This window comes from Propithecus coquereli, unplaced genomic scaffold, assembly GCF_000956105.1.
Source record: "Propithecus coquereli isolate 6110/MARCELLA unplaced genomic scaffold, Pcoq_1.0 Scaffold312, whole genome shotgun sequence".
Lineage (NCBI taxonomy): Eukaryota > Metazoa > Chordata > Mammalia > Primates > Indriidae > Propithecus > Propithecus coquereli.
In genome coordinates, this window is record NW_012148753.1 from 539628 (window position 1) to 544438 (window position 4811).

The window sequence follows — 4811 nt, forward strand, 5'->3', positions numbered from 1 at the left end:
AGTGTAGTAATGGCTGTATAATCCAAAAATATAGATATAGAACAAGTATTTTAATGGTTAGAGAATATGCAAGATATTTCACGAAATTTTAAAAGTTAAAATTTTTTTCAGTATGCTTACCAGTGGTTGTGGTATTAGTGCTGTCATTCTGAAATTGTTGTGTGTGTAATATGTTATAAAGCAGTGAGTAATTACAGAAAACTCTAAGTCCTTTCATGTGTTCTTGAAAACAAGAATTCCTGGTTGGAAGAACTGAGATACAGATGTAACATGGAAGAATTTAAGTAAAAATGTGATAGTCTTCAATTTGAATTGGAAATATCAATATAAACTCATGAGGCTTGTTATTTTTAATATTATATACAACATGTGAGTGTGTGTTTTACCCCAAGATTCTCATTTTGACTATTCAATCAAACACTAATCTAGATACCACTGTGACTAGATTTGCAGATGTAATTAAAATCCCTGAAATACGGAGAGTATCCCAGTTAGCCAGCTGAACCATATGAGCAATTTAAAAGCAGAGAGTTTTCTCTTGTAAGTTATAAAAGAGGTCAGAGATTCAAAGGATAAGGGAAATTTTGGCATGCCAGTGCCTGCTTGAAGATGGAGAGAGGGGCATATGAGAAGGGCTACAATGAGGTCTCTAGGAACTAGGAGTGACCACCACTAAGTGAGGTATCGCAAGAATGGAAAAACAAAGCACCACATGCAGTCACCATCAAATTGGTTTTAACTGACCAACACTTAAGTGCACATATAGTAATAACATTCATCAGGTGTCAGGCAGATGGTAGGGGAGGAGGGGATGGGTATATTCACACCTAATGGGTGCAATGTGCACCGTCTGGGGGATGGACACGCTTGAAGCTCTGACTTGGGTGGGGCAAGGGCAATATATGTAACCTAAGAATCTGTACCCCCATAATATGCTGAAATTTAAAAAAAAATAAAAATAAATAAATGATCTTGATCAAATATGAAAAAAAGTCAAAAAGAAAATGAGGACCTCAGTTCTATAGCCTGAAGCAACTGGATTTTGTCAACAACTTGAATAATCTTAAAACAGATTCATACCTAGAGCCGCCAGATAAGAACATAACTGATCCAATACTTTGATTTCAGTATTATACATCTCTAAGCAGAGAACCCAGTCATACAGTGGTGAACATCTGGACTACAGAACTGTGAGATAATAAGTCGGTGTTATTTTAAGTACGGAAATTTCTGATATTTGTTATTCTGCAATAGAAAGCTAATGAAAGCTTGAAACATCTTGTTTTGCTAAATAGCAAGGAAGTCATCAGACAACTAAGGTCACGTTGAAAAGAGTCAAGATCCAATTTGAAGAAACCTCACTGGCCAAAAAATGGGACAATGTGAGCTTTAATAAAAATATTTAAAATGGATAAATCCAGAAAATATGTTTAACTGTATGCGGTTATTGTAATATTAAATAATTGTTCACACTGGGGAAAGATAGGGAAACAATTTATCTTCAAAACAAGTAAATAAAAGGACATTTAGGATATGTCTCCTCTCTGTATTTGAACTTTAAGGAGTAGGTGAGGAAAAAAGTTCTTTATGGAGGTTTCAGGCTAATAAGCTATAAAGAAACTATAGCGTTAGAAAATATCATTTTGTTGTCTCATAATGTATCTCCACATTGAACATTAACATTTACTAACATAATGAAAAGGGACAACCAGAAATAATATTCCTTCTAAAAGAATATAACACCATCCATGGTCTTGTCAAATAGATAGAATCTGAGTCTAATCAAGTCCCTGGATTCAGCTGCCAATTATCAGGAAATACAGAGCACACATTGACATTATGAACTGTACCATGACTTTTCAATCGATAAAATCTACTCTATGGGAAATTTTGAGATCATATTCTTCAAGAGGTAAATTGCAAGTAAATGAAAGGGATGGAACGGGAAACTCAGATTAAAAGGCAGTAGACATATCCAAATTTCATTTTAGTTGCCTCAGCAACACTAAACTGTATTGCAGGAAGACACACCAAAGTGGTAAGACTGTAGAATAAAGCAAGGAAGCGATTACTATTAAAACCAGTCTAGTGGTTTCTGTTGTAAGGAGGAAAGTAGTTGTGGTTGTGTTGGGCCACGAGGACAGGTTTGCTGATAAAATTTTATTTCTCGATATGGTTGCTAATTACAGGGATGTTTGCTTAACATTAATTCATTAAATTATACATTTACTTATTTCCTTGGTAGTGCTTTCTATATATATGTTTTATTTTATAAAAAAAATAAGTTTAAAAGACAAAGAAAATCTACCTAGCATCTATTTCATTTTCACCTAGGTACATGTGCTTTTATTATCACTATGGGCATTGCTGTGCTTGGCTGTGTCGCATTCCTTTGGTTTATAATTAAGAAAATTGACATTTCCTGCATGCGTCCAAGCAATGCAATTTTGTTAATAAACTCATATTTCTTGCTGATTCTGGTATAATTATAACTAACCTATCCTCTTTCATATTAAGTCACATGTACTAATTATGGATATTTTGATGACTATGAAGTTTTATGAACAGGATGACACCTTAAATGTCTGTTTTTCCCCCTAGATTTGTCTGAGAAAAACAATCAAGGCAACCTGGAACTTCTCCAACCTCACTGCCTTCCTCTGTAACTGAGCCAGTTTTCTAAAGTTGTTTCCAATCTAGTAACCAAATCCCCAGGCTTGGTCCAAGACTGAGTTACAAACTTTAGCTTAAGGAGTAAGGCAGTCCTGGATTCTTCCACAATCTGTGCTACCCTTCCCATCCAGTCTGGTAGTGGCTTTGAAGAAGGTTCAAAATGATGATTCTCAACTGCGGCTGTTCGTTAAAGCCAACTGGAGGAACTTTGAGAAAATATCCCTTGGTCCTGCCCCAGAAAATTAAATCAGAATCTTCGTGGGTGGTAATTTGTACTTTTTGTCGAAGATCCTCAGGGAGTTTTGATGTGCAGTTAAGATTGTGAACTATGAGACTAATTAGTTATAAGAAACTTTATTAATGTATCTAATTCTGTGAAATAATAAACTAGTGAAAAAAGGAACGAACTCTAATTTATCTGTTAACATTTGCCTATTAGTTACTCTTAAAGGAAGATATCTATTAATATGCCAATATATGTTAGGATGAGAGGGGAGAATGAGAAAATGAGAGAGAAGCATTAATTGTTTTATGGTTAGGATTAAGTTTGAATTACTGTCTGAACAGAAAAGCCCCTGGAGTACTTATATCTTTTGTAACAACACAATTTAATTTATATGTTCTCTACTACTATGAAGGTCTAAAAAGATTTTTTTGCTATTGTATTATATAGCTATGGTCATGATAATTGATTAGGTCTTTAAAATAGGAGTAATGCAGTAAGGCTATATAGTTTTCGTTGTGTTTATTTTTTGTGGTTTGAAGTAGTTGCACCAGAGAAAAGAAAAATTTGAGAATGCTGACCAATCTCTCCATAGTAATTTGAGATAAATAAATTGAATATAAATTGGATCATTTAAGGTACTTTCAGTTGAAAATAACACATTTCTAATTAAAAGTGGCTTAAACAATGAAAGTTCAATATATGGTATAACAAGAAATCCAGAGTAGGTGGTGTAAGGGAAATTGCATTTGTATAGGCAACAGGTTTCTTAGGCCAAACTAAGATGACTGCCACAGTGTTTTTCCCGCGCGCCCCCTCCCCTCCTTTAGCTGGTCTTCTGGAAGGCATGAGTCAGCATATTCATGTAACCAATGTGTTATCTCCTGTGTGAACCCATGTGGTCACGCTTTTCCGTGGCATGTTACCACTATTGTTCAGAGCCATATATAAACGCTTGCCATGCTCTCGGCCAAGGTTTTCGCCACTGCTGTATCCCCCCACAATAAAGAGCATGTCTCACCTGCCTGCTGCCACTCGCCGCCTTTTCTTCCAATTTCCGAAGGCTGCGCTGGAGCACGAGCAAGCCACAGAGCATCCTCCTCACAGGTGGTTATAGACATGATTCAGTGATATCAGGCTCCTTGGCCTGGCTTTCTCTTAACATTCACTTAATGTCCATAAGTACCAAAGTGCCAGTAGCTAAAACTTACACATACACACACATTCTCTCTCTCTCTCTCTCTCTCTCTCTCTCTCTCTCTCTCTCTGTCTCTGTCTCTCAAAGAAAGAAAGAAGTTTGTATGTCTTTGTACCATAGATGAAATCTTCCAGGAGAATTCTCAACTTCTCTTATCGAAACCAATCTGAGGTAGAAAATGAATCTCTGCATTTTGGTCTTTAAAAAGGGAGGTGAACTCCACCAGGAAGGAATTAATATGGTTGGAAATAGTGTTCAGTAAACAACTAGTGGAATCTAGCATAATAGTTCTTTGTCCAAAATATAGGCATTTTGTAGCCAAACTGTATACTAGAGTAATTTTCTGCAAGATATAAAAATAAAAGAAGAAAAATTTAAAATAATTGAAGTATGCAATGTGATGAGTCGTTCTGCCTATATTCACTGACGTTTCTCAAACTTCAATATACATGAAAACTACAGGTGGCACTTGGTAAGTGCCCTAGCCAGAAGGGTGGATACTAGATAGAAGCTGAGTAGAGGGTTAAACTCAGTCAAGGACAAGAAGCAGATCGCTGTTCGTCCTTAACCCACACTTTGAGAAATATTCTACACTAACAGCTATTAATAATCCCCAAATAATTAATGTTTTGCCTATATTTCAAGTTGCTGAAAACTTCTAGAACCATGCTTATTCTAGCCTAGTAGCATTCATTAGACAGCCTCTGAAGTGGTTTG

At 35.9% G+C, this 4811-nt stretch overlaps 1 pseudogene; it reads right to left on the reverse strand.

The window, feature by feature from the left end:
- The window catches only part of LOC105814994, a 43677-nt pseudogene extending 39660 nt beyond the window's left edge, over positions 1 to 4017 (reverse strand).
- Between the last annotated feature and the right edge of the window lie 794 nt (positions 4018 to 4811).